Source organism: Cupressus sempervirens, chromosome 10, assembly GCF_028749045.1.
Source record: "Cupressus sempervirens isolate cs-2001-9-10 chromosome 10, ASM2874904v1, whole genome shotgun sequence".
NCBI lineage: Eukaryota > Viridiplantae > Streptophyta > Pinopsida > Cupressales > Cupressaceae > Cupressus > Cupressus sempervirens.
In genome coordinates this window covers 122,710,293-122,723,220 of record NC_143127.1, presented here as the reverse complement: position 1 = coordinate 122,723,220, position 12,928 = coordinate 122,710,293, and positions in this window count along the sequence as shown.

Below are 12,928 nucleotides of genomic sequence, written 5' to 3'. Positions count from 1 at the left end.
TCCTATTCAATCTAGTGAGCTAACTGGATCTGCTCTACATTTTAATGTCTCAAGTATTGCCTCATGGTCTAACTTGCGAACTTTTAAAAGAATCTTATAATGTGGTTTTCCACCATATTTTATCAAGTGGATATTTGTTGTGACAACAAGGTTTGTATAATGAAGAATCTTCCTCTCTGTTTTTCAATCCTAAAATAACCACAAGTTAGGGTTCTTCATAGAATATTATCTAAATCATGTACTAGTTACAACCACTACACCGACATGGTACTTTAAACCTTCACCACATATAACCAAGTAATCCATTTTTTGTTTGGCTTGGACACAACGAGACAAATAATAGTTTGTCCCTTCTTCATTGCCTTCAGGTGCAATAACAGCAAAAACATGGCCTACAATGAAAAATGTACAAAATGTGGTCATTAATTCAGAAAATACTTAGGTAAAAGTTATAAAGTTACATATTAAAATTACAAAGATATATATATTACAAGGTTGCACTAGATCAGACAAGCGGTCAAAGTCAATAGACGAATCCATCTCTACCATTTTCAGTGCTTTTGGGGGATGATAGGTGTCAATTGGGTCCAAAACTTGTATATCCCATTTGTCCACCCATTCAGTTGACTTGCAGTCATCCCAATTTTTCTCTGCACATGATGGACAATAGCATGCCATTTTTCGTGTGTGGATATTCCATGAACCTGCATCAGAGCTTCTAAAAGAGTGCAACTCACTGGATCCTATTAGTGTGCAACAATCCTCATATGGTGCAATGTTAGTATTATCTATCAACCAAAAAAATCTATTAATAGTAGACTCACCTTCCTTACCTGGACCCATTGTAGCATTACACCACTGGATGATGGATTTTGCATCTGTCAATATTGCTCCATCTTTGTACTTTAGTTCTTCATGAACTAAGGCTCTTTTGATGCATGTGTCTACACCATCATGCTCTCATTTTCTATGACTAGCCTTTGTGAAATTCCACATATATTGAATTCTATACAACCTGTGCATCCTGCTCAACCAATAGAACATCCATGCATTCTTGAATTGAGATGTACAATTGTCTAACAAAATAATGTGTTGATGATATATTATGCCCCTATTAGCCAAATCTCCATAAAATAGTTGAAAACAATCATGTACAAACTTCGTAGAATGCCATCAATCATTGTTGATGTAAAAATGGTACTCCCTCAAAATATTCTTGTCATCCTCTGTACTTGTAGGTGAATGCATGAATGATATGTGAACAAATATGGAAACCTGTTGAGAAGTATAATACTTTTCTTGCACCTCATTTTGTGGTTGTAGTGTGTAGTTCTCTACGAAGTCTACAACTGAAACAATGGTATCCAGTGGAAACATATCTTTGCACAACTTGAATTGCAAATCCAGCCATCGAACTCTATGTGTATGCCTTGCATACTCGTAAATAATCTTTTCAAAAAAAATCTTCATGAACTCATACACTAGAATCTTTTCAATGACTAAATCACATCTTTTACCCTATTTCCCATCTTTTAGAGCATATGTCACTGTCTCAAATTTTTCGTAATCTACTATTTCATTTCCAATTGCATGTGTACCATCCATATGTTGACAAGTTGATAAAAGTTGCAAAGAACCACAAAATATGCATGTACCATCCAAGCATGATGTCTTGTAAAATTGTTGGTCATCCCTTATTTCACATAAAATGTTGGATATGAATTCTCTTGAAGATCTTGGTGGCTCATTCATGTCACAATCTTGTAAAACAAACTTAGAATGCAAAAACACGCATATATGTCTAAAAACATCAAAATGATTAGAAAATTTAATATGTATCCTACAACAAAAAGTTGTGCCTGTGTGATTTATCTTCACATAAAAAGGTTTACCCATCTCAAAAAATCTTTGACTTATTCGAATTTGAGGATACATACCAATAAATTTTGCAAAAAATGGTGTCTGAGTTAAGTCCAAAAAATGTTTCGCTTGTGTGTCACAATTTTGGCTACCAATACTCCTTCTTACAACATCTCTTTGATTAGGGGAAACACGTGTGTTATTTTTCTAAAAATCTTCGATCAATGATTTCAAAGCTTCACTAATTTATTTATCCTTTTGCGATAGTCTACCGCTAAACGTCCATAACTCATTTTTTATTGGATCTTCCAATCTCTCATGCCTTACCATGGCTCTCCTTAGAGTACATCTACCAATTTTCAATATTTTTCTTGTCTTTCTCATGAGTCGAGCTTTCTTCATTTGGGTACTTACTATTGTTGATGTAAGTACTTGTCTTATGGTATTACTATCTTTGGTGCATGATTTAGAACCCACTTTGTCATAAGCACTCATTAGATTCTTTACAATATTTTTTTCATTTGAATCGTCCATCGTTCTTAGCCCAAGAATCTTCATGATAGGCCTAAATTTCAAATTCCTCATCATTTCAACAAATAATTGGCATTGACCTATAATATTTAATTCTTTAAAAAATAATCTCCATATACGATTAACTTTTCTTTGACAAGTACGCTTGCTAATCTTGTCTAGCATTGATTTCAAAATATTAGTATCAATATCAATCAAATATTTTGGTCTTCTAAAATGAATTCTAGAAGGTGTTATAATCTCTTCCATTCCCTCAACATTTTGAACATCAACATAAGGTTAAGTGTATTGTGTACCTTGAACCGAAGATGATGTGCCTTGGCAATAAGATGCAAAAGATGGAATATCACCTACTTGATATGTTGATGTTGTGCCTTCAACATGACATGATGGAGTGTGTACATCGTCGAATCTACAAATTAGTCTCTTTAACATGAAAGGATGATATGACTCCAACATTGGAAGATGGTGTAGCTTCACAATTCAATTGTCTTCTTGAGCATAACAGTCTCATTCATTCTCTTTGTCTTTCCAATTCTTCCTCTTTGTTTCTTTGTATCTATGGTTCTTGATCCTTTTTGAAAGTCAATTCTTCATTATTGCTTTGCAATTTTCTTTGTTCATGTAGTAGTTTCATTTTATCTCTTTTAATTGCCAAATCTCTCTCCCTTTCTTCATTTGTTTGAGTTTTTGGTTTCTTCCTTGGCATGATGATGATTTCTACATGCCAAATTATTCAAACATCTAAATTACTTACAATGTGTAAATTACAAATCATTCAAATACATATAAAAATTATAATTATTTCAATGAATACACAATATATATCAAACAACTTGCCAAAATTTTAACCATTTCAAAATAACATTTCATTCAAACATACAAATTTTAATGAATTCACTATATATTAAACAACATGTCAAATTATAATCAAATTTGTATCTATATATCAACAAACAATATTTAAAAAGGATTGCACTAACCTTTTCTATAGAAAGAATATTCAAAAAGCCTTCAAATAGCGTATCCAATGATTGAATTTGGTGTTTGCTAGCTTCAAAAAGTCTTCAAATAGTGTTTGCTAACTTCTAATGGCTTGAAACCCGTGTTTTCTGTCAGAACAATAGAATACACAACAAACAAAAAGTAGAGAATGGATGAAATGGGACCCAAACTTTCTTTGTGATCATTTTTGGGTGATTTGACATAGTGTGTACACACTATAAAGTGCGTGTGCACTATAGTGTGTATGCACTATGTCAAAACACATCTCTCCCTATCCCACCATCCCCTGCTCTCTCTCTCCTCTCCCATCCCCTACTCTCTCTCTCACTTTCCCTCTCCTACTCCCTCTCCCATCACCTACTCTCTCTCCCATTCCCTACTCTCTCACACTCTCTCCTCTTCCATTACCCTACTCTCTCTCTCTCTCTCTCTCTCTCTCTCTCTCTCTCTCTCTCTCTCTCTCTCTCTCTCTCTCTCCTTTTCCATCCCCTACCCTCTCTCTCACCCTCTCTCCTCTCCCATCCCCTACTCTCTCTGTCTCACACACTCCCATCCCCCTCCTCTCTCTCTCAGGCTACTCTCTCTCCCATCTCGTAGTCTCTCTCTCTCCCTCTCTCCCTCTCTCCCTCTCCCTACTCTCTCTCCCCTCTCCCATCCCCTACTCTCTCTCCCTACTCTCTCCCCTCTCCCATCCCCTACTCTGCCTCTCCCTCTCCCTCTCCCACTACCTACTCTCTCACACCCTCTCTCCTCTCCCATCCCCTACTCTCCAGATCTCTCACACACACTCCCATCCCCCTCTCTCTCCCTCTCCCATTTCCTACTATCTCTCTCTCTCACTCTCTCTCTCTCCCTCTCTACTCTCTCTCCTATCCCCTACTCTCACTCTCTCTCCCATCCCCCTACTCTCTCTCTCTCACTCTCTCCCATCCCCTACTCTCACTCTCTCTCTCCCATCTCATTCTCTCTCTCTCTGTCACCCCCTACTCTCTCTCACTCTCTCTCACTCTCTCACACTCTCTCCCATCCCCTACTTTCTCTCTTACACACACTCACATCCCCCCTCTCTCTCCCTCTCCCACTCCCTCTCCCACTACCTACTATCTCTCTCTCACTCTCTCTCTCTCCCATCCCCTACTCTCACTCTCTCTCCCATCCCCCTACTCTCTCTCTCACTCTCTCCCACCCCCTACTCTCACTCTCTCACTCTCCTATCTCATTCTCTCTCTCTGCCACCTCCTACTCTCTCTCACACTCTCTCCCATCTCCTACTCTCTCTTACACACATTCCCATCACCCCCTTTCTCTCCCTCTCCCACTCCCTCTCCCACCATCTACTCTCTCTCTCCCATCAACTACTCTCTCTCTCTCTCTCTCTCTCTCTCTCTCTCTCTCTCTCTCTCTCTCTCCCTTCTCCCATCCCTTAAACTCTCTCTTTTACAGATACACACTCCCATCCCCCCTCTCTCTCTCCTCACCCATCCCCTACTCTCTAGATCTCTCACACACACTCTCATCCCCCCTATCTCTCCCTCTCCCACTCCCTCTCCCACCACCTACTATCTCTCTATCTCACTCTCTCTCTCCCTCTGTACTCTCTCTCTCCCATCCCCTACTCTTACTCTCCCTCTCCCATCCCCAACTCTCTCTCACACTCTCTCCCATCCCCTACTCTCTCTCTCTTACACACATTCCTATTCCCCCTCTCTCTCCCTCCCCCACCACCTACTCTCTCTCCCCCATCCCCTACTCTCTCTCTCTCCCCTCTCCCATCCCCTACTCTTTCTCTTTCACAGACACACACACTCCCATCCCCCCTCTCTCTCTCCCTCTCCCACTCCCTCTCCCGCTGCCTACTATCTCTCTCTCAAGTACTCTCTCTCCCTCTCTACTCTCTCTCTCCCATCCCCTACTCTCACTCTCACACTCTCTCCCATCCCCTACTCTCACTCTCTCTTTCCCATCTCATACGAGCTCTCTCTACCACCCCCTAATCTCTCTCACACTCTCACACTCTCTCCCATCCCCTACTCTATCTCTCTTGCACACATTCTCATTCCCCCTCTCTCTCTCCCACTCCCACTCCCTCTCCCACCGCCTACTCTCTCTTCTCCCATCCCCTACTCTATCTCTCCCCTCTTCCATCCCCTAAACTCTCTCTTTCACAAATACACACTCCCATCTCCCTCTCTCTCTCCTCTCCCATCCCCTACTCTCTAGATCTCTCACACACACTCCCATCCCCCCTCTCTCTCCCTCCCACTCCCTCTCACACCACCTACTATCTCTCTCTCTCACTCTCTCCCATCCCCTACTCTCTCTCTTACACACACTCCCATCCCCCCTCTCTCTCCTTCCCACTCCCTCTCCCACTACCTATTGTCTCTCTCTCTCACTCTCTCCCTTTCTACTCTCTCTCCCCTCTCCCATTCCATACTCTCTCTTTTTCACACACACACCCATCCCCCCTCTCTCTCCTCTCCCATCCCCTACTCTGTCTCTCACTCGCTCTCCCTCTCCCACTACCTCCCCCACTACCTACTCTCTCTCTCACTCTCACTCTCTCTCTCTCTCACTCTCTCCCTCTCTACTCTCTCTCTGCCACCCCCTACTCTCTCTCACATTTTCACACTCTCTCCCATCCCCTACTCTCTTTCTCTTACACACATTTCCATCCCCCCTCTCTCTCCCTCTCCCATTCCCTCTCCCACCACCTACTCTCTCTCTCCCATCCCCTACTCTCTCTCAAGCTACTCTCTCTCTCCCCCCTCTCCCATTCCTACTCTCTCTCTTTCACACACATGCACTCCCATCCTCCTCTCTCTCGCTCTCCCTCATCCAATTTGTCTCCCAATACCTACTCTCTCTCTCCCCCATCCCCTACTCTCAATCTCTCTCTCTCCAACCCCTACTTGCAATCTCTCTCTCCCATCATGTACTCTCTCTCTCTCTCCATCCCCTATTCTCAATCTCTCTCTCCCATCTTGTACTCTCTCTCTGCCACCCCTACTTTCTCTCACACTTCCTCTCTCTCCCATCCCCTACTCTCTCTCTTACACATTCCCATTCCCCCCTCTCTCTCCCTCTCCCATTCCCTCTCCCACTGCCTTCTCTCTCTCTCACATCCCCTACTCTCTCTCTCTCCCCTCTCTCATCTTCTACTCTCTCTCTTTCACACACACCACACACTCCCATCCCCCCTCTCTCTCCTCTCTCATCCCCTACTCTCTAGATCTCACACACACACACTCCCATCCCCCCCTCTCTCTCCCTCTCCCACTCCCTCTTCCATCACCTACAGTCTCTCTCTCACTCTCTCCCTCTCGACTCTCTCTCCCCCATACCCTACTCTCTCTCTCTCCCCTCTCCCATCCCCTACTTTCTCTCTCTATCACCCCTACTCTCTCTCACACTCTCACACACTCTCCCATGCCCTACTCTCTCTCTCTCACTCCCATCCTCCTCTTTCTCTCTCCCTCTCTCGCTCCCTCTCCCACTGCCTACTTTCTCTCTGCCATCCCCTACTCTCAATCTCTCTCTGCCATCATGTACTCCCTACCACCCCTACTCACTCTGTCACACTTCCTCTCTCTCCCATCCCCTACTCTCAATCTCTCTCTCCCATCCTGTACTCTCTCTGCCACCCCTACTCACTCTCTCACACTTCCTCTCTCTCTCATCCCCTACTCTCAATCTCTCTCTCCCATCCCCTACTCTCTCTTTTCCACCCCTACTCTTTCTCACACTTCCTCTCTCTCCCATCCCATACTCTTTCTACCACCCCTACTCTCTCCCACTTCCTCTCTCTCCCATCCCCTACTCTCTCTCTCTCCCCTCTCCCATCCCCTACTTTCTCTCTCTATCTCTCTCTCTCTCTCTCACACACACACAACCATCCCCCCCCCTCTCTTGCTATTTCTTTGTGTCTCTTCTTCCCTCTCTATGCACTATTGAGGTCTCAATTGTGTGTGCACACTATAGCGCACATGCACTATTGACACCCAAATTCAAAAAGCTTTAAATAGTGCATGTGCTCTATAGAACACATGCGCTATTCAAAGCTTTGCATTAAACTAAACCTAAGGCTTGGTTTTGCCTTGGAGATCCAACCCAAAGGTTTGGAGTCTATAAACTGATCTGAGACTTGTTTTGCTGCAAACATACAAAAAGTGATTGATTTTTCTTGTGTGCTCTGCTTCAAGATTCCTCATGGTTGAGCATCGATAAGATCAAGTTATATGACATTGTAGGTCTCTTTGTTAGCTATAAAACCATATAATTTATTTTAAATTTGAACTATTTCAAGCCTTTCATCTATAATTTCTTTTGAATATATGTCCATTTTTTGTCAAAAACCAACATGCACTAATTGGGCTATAGATTTTAGCTCGTTCATCGAATTTTGCAACAACTTAGTTTTTTAGAAACTAGACTCCATTCTACACACTTTGACAAAAAGAAGTTTTGATTTTAGATCAGTTTTCAATCATTTCTAGGGGGAGCACACAAATATTTCAAGTTTTTTGAATCTGTCTAGTTAAAAAATTCATTAAAAAAAATACACATTATAAAATCACTCGAAAATTTTGGGATAAACTACATAGTGTTAAGTAACTTTTGACTAGAGTGATTAAATAATTTCAAAAAAAAAGTTAAAATTTTAGGGTGGCCACACTTTGTATTGTGTTATGTTTTTCTGGAATAAGCAATACCACTTTCTGTGGCCCCCCTTTTTTAGGACCTAAAACCAAATCATTTTGGAAAAAATTAGTAGTTTAGAAACTAGATTCAAAGGACTACTACTTTTTTTTTTGTCATATCTTAAAATTTTGAGCGTAACTATCTTGAAATTCTTGTTGAAGTTCAGAAATTGTTGATTTTAGAAAAAAGGTGTCCACTTATACCCCCCTTTTGGCACCACAACTTGGTGCACTTACCCCACCCATGATGCCCCATCAACATTGTTAAAAAGGATAGCATTGTCATTAAAATACTTTATTTTCATTAACCTATCTTATTGCAATTTAGTCTCTTGAATTAATAAATATTAGGTTTATAGTCCCTAATAATATTAGCTAGAAGATCATACTTATGAGGTTTTTCAAACCTTCTAATATTCTCTAAAATAATTATTGGATAATGAGTGACATTATTGAGTTGGAATTATTGTTAGATGGTTGTTGACACATAGATTTTGTCATTGATGTCAACATAAGTTCATATGTTTTAGCAATAAGATAGACAAACTATGATTCTATATTTTACATGTTATTGATCAAGATAGTAAAGATAGTGTATGACATTCTTGAGTATCTTTGGTTGGTGCTACAATTTCCTATGGTCACCATTCTCAACCAATGAAATAGGCATTTGCAGTCTTCCCAAAAATCTTGAGACTTCTTTTTCTTACTAGTTGGTTTGTCATTACTGTACCAAAGATTGCACACTTTTCTTAGTTTGTACTCTTATAGGGCTTGCCCTTGGGTTCTCGGCTCAAGCATTTGGGACTCTCGGACCCCAGATGTCCTTTCTATGGGTACCCAAAAAGCTTTCTTCATATTTTCTGGTTTTGTCAGTGAGCTTAACACTATTGGAGCTAGATTAATATTTTTTTAGGGTCGTTTAGACTTGAACCTTTTTCTTTGTATATGGTTTTGTTGGGTGATTCACCAAGAATCCCCTTCAAATTCTCCCAAATATGGCATGCTTTTAGGATGGAGATTTTATTCACTCTCATACAAATGTCATTCTTTCCATTTGTAGATTTATGGATAAAATTAATTCAATGTATACTAAAACTTGCATATGGAATAATATGATTATGGAGATATAGGTTAAAGAAAACAAGGTGGTACTCAAGGTGGCCCACCTTTAAGATCTTCTACAACATTGGGGTAATATCCTGTGTATAATTGCTAGAGTGTTACTGGACTCCACTTCTATCAATTGCACTCTACCCTGTAGATGTTGTGGTAACAGTTTCTCTACCCACTAGTAACATGTTAGAAATAGGAATTACTGAGAGGGGGGGTGAATTAGTAATCTACAAACTTTAGTCGCCAAATGGATATTATTAATTACTTTGAGCCATACATAACAAAGTAAACAAGTAATGTTGAACAGTAATAGTAACCATGCACAAAGATAACTCATAACACCATATTGTGTTAACTAGGGAAACCCTAGCCAAGGGTAAACCTCGGTGGGGATGATATCCACTAGATGATATACTGACATATAAGTTCCTTGTTAGAGGATGGACCCTATTAGGAATCAATGAGCAAATTTAGTATAGAGAATCTCTGTTATGAGACTTTGAATCCCTGTTAGGAGATTCCAACCCTATTAGGAGTTGTAGTACAATAGATGCAAGATGAGCCCACTGCCCAAACATGCACTTCCACTTACAAGAAGAGTTCGCTTCCCAAACAAGTAATTAGACTTCTAGAATATAGGTTCTGTAACTTCTTTCTTAACTGATCTCTGATCTTCAGCACGATCTCGAATCATAAAAATGGCTTTACAAAACTTTACATATATCGCTCTCACAAAAGTTTGCACACAATTGCTCAACACAACATATCACAACTTCTTCATTTGAATTTGCAAAATGTCCTTTGCATAAACACCATGCCTTTTCACAAATTGTTGCTAGGTCAGCTAAGACCGTAATATATTTTTCCAACTTAGAGCAAACATCTAGGATGTCAGCCCTAACTGGTAAAGTAATTATTTTGTAAACAAAATAATTCCTTTCCTTCAATTTCGTTGTCCTCTTTCGCTAGCGAAACATGCATATCTCTTTTCCATACAATCTGTACTGACTTTCGAGGTTATACATGTCATCATAAACATGTATACTATCTCCATCTAACTTCTCTAGTCATAATATGACGTCAACAACAAGTTACATAAAAAACAAAACACTATTGTAAACCAAATTCATACTTGAACAATTTTCTATGTACCAAAAGCTAAGTATCTTTATTTCTGAGGTTCCCTATAAGCATGTACATCATGTGTTGCCATAAATGACAACAATTACATATCTTCATTAGCCAATTGTCAACATAACAAAACTTGAGGTATCAAGTACCTTGTCACTCCTCTAGTGGAGATTATGATGGCTAACATCACAATTCAGCTTCCCCGCCACGTTGCTACTCCAGTTGGTCCCCTTTATTAGTTAAACACTCATTATCAACATGGTTTCTGATTTTTCCATTGTAACTAGTAGTAGTGCTACTCTTTCTATTTAAGATAACAATCATGTTAGGTTATCATCACAGTCAGGATAGATTCTCACTTGTTTTATTTTTATGTATAATCACTATATCATTACAATGAATTAAAATACACCAAAGGATACTCTTAGTAGTTCATGGTACCCATAAATATTTAGGATTTATTTAGGATAATGTAAACCTTATAGGAAGTTCATGTGTGCCTAAATATTTCTATTAAGGTTATTGTAATTTTAAAAAACTAATAACCATAATCTTTCTTAGGAATAAATCAAGTACTAAATTTTGAAGGTTTCCACCTAATTGCTAAGCATCAATTAAAATTCAACAATGAAAACTAACAAGATTGTCTCCTCAAAAGTAAGAGTGTCTTAAATGCTAGTAACAAGACTAAATAGATTTTAATATAAAACTTCCCCATTTCAATCTCATAAGATAATAAGCTTACCAATTAAATAGTCTTATATTACCTAAGATGATGTTCATATTAATTTCTCATCACATAAAATTCTCGAACAAACACATTAGAAGAGATAGTTCACTAATATATTCTCTTGCATACTAGAACTATAATTATCCTTATTTTATTTTAAATGAACATAAAAAAATTAAATGACCTTAATTTTCTTTTATATAAATGATCACGTCCTCATCTTAGTAATGCAAAATGCCAATACAACCATAATAATAATAATAATATTCATTATCATTATGTATTATGTATTATGTATTATAGAGATTAAATAACTGTACTTCATTTTTCTCCTTGATTAATTTAGCTGATAGGCTATTTTTGGGAGCTTTGCTCCTGGAATTAAAAATTTTATCGAAAAAATTGTCAGTAATTTCAATAAATTTTTATTTTCCGATGTCTTATTTTCTCAGCTGGTAAATATACTTGAACTGTAGTTATCTGTGTATACATTTCCAACATGCTTTATGATCATCATGCATATTCGTGCAATTCTTACGGTACCGTAGAACTCCACCTTTAATTTTACAAAATTGAGGATAATCTCACTTAAGATGTTCATTTAGTTTTAGAAAACTGAAGATAATCTCATGGTAATTTTGCAAATATTATTTGAGACTTTTTTGTTTTGAGGAGCATCATTTCATACATCTTTCGGCCTATGGCTAAATTAGTTTTGGCCACAGGATTTGGAGAGGAGACAAAGTTTTGTACACCTATGGCAACCTTTTTTTATGTCTTATTTTCATTAAAATGGCATTAGAATATATTAATATGATTAGTATTCTAATTATAATTATTAAATTTATGTAGATGTTTTATTTTATCATAGTTTCACACTATTTTCTAATTAATAATTTAAAAGTAAATTAAATCAAATAAATTTTAAGAATTAGACTTTATTTTTTTGACCTATTATAAATGTGTGAAATTGTTTGAACTTTAGATTTTTATTTTTATTTATTTTAATACTTATTTTACATTTTAAAAAATTGCATCTCCTATCGACACGATCGTTGCATGCACAAAAACATGTGATTGCTAGTTTATAAAATTATTATGAAGGTTGCTATGAATAGTTATGTCTTCTCAAAGTAGTCCATGATTCATATGGTATTATTGAAATTGCGAATCCATTTTGTTCAAATCTCCCAATCCTGCTTGGAATTCCATGAGCCCTAATTTCTTTAAGGCAAATTCTCAAACAGTCAACACCCAAATTTCGCAAACATGTCTACCAGGCCATTTGATAGTAGGTTCTCCTCCATAGCTCTTGTTTTGGCAAAGGCAGTAAAGACGCTATGAAGAGCTTATGGGTGTGGAAATTACATTTGCTTGAAAATTCTGTGTATTCAACCATACCATACTAAATGTCGGGACAAGCTAATCTCCATCCAAAATGTACTAAAGACAAAACAAAGTCAAATTTTATTTTTTCCCAGATTCAAGAAAGCGTAGTGATTTTTTTCTCTCTTTTTTGTTGTTTTTGACTACAAAATATGCAAATCATGAAGCTCAAACGTTGAAATTTTCAAAAAAATCCATGATGTTTTCAATTTTTTGAAAATTGGTCAACTATACAAATGGAGAATAGTCGCATCCCTAAATGTCTACCAAAGCATTTCCATAGTTGCACGTTATCTCCTGCAGCGCTTAAACTTTTCGTCAGTGAGCGGCAGAGAAGTTCAAAATTTTGAACTTGTAGTCATCACCAAACGACAGCCATTATGCCAATGGATTATTGTTGGGCCCCACACCAGCCACCGAAGTACTGATGAGTGTGTTGGTTAAGCCCGGCCTGTCATAACTGTTGGAT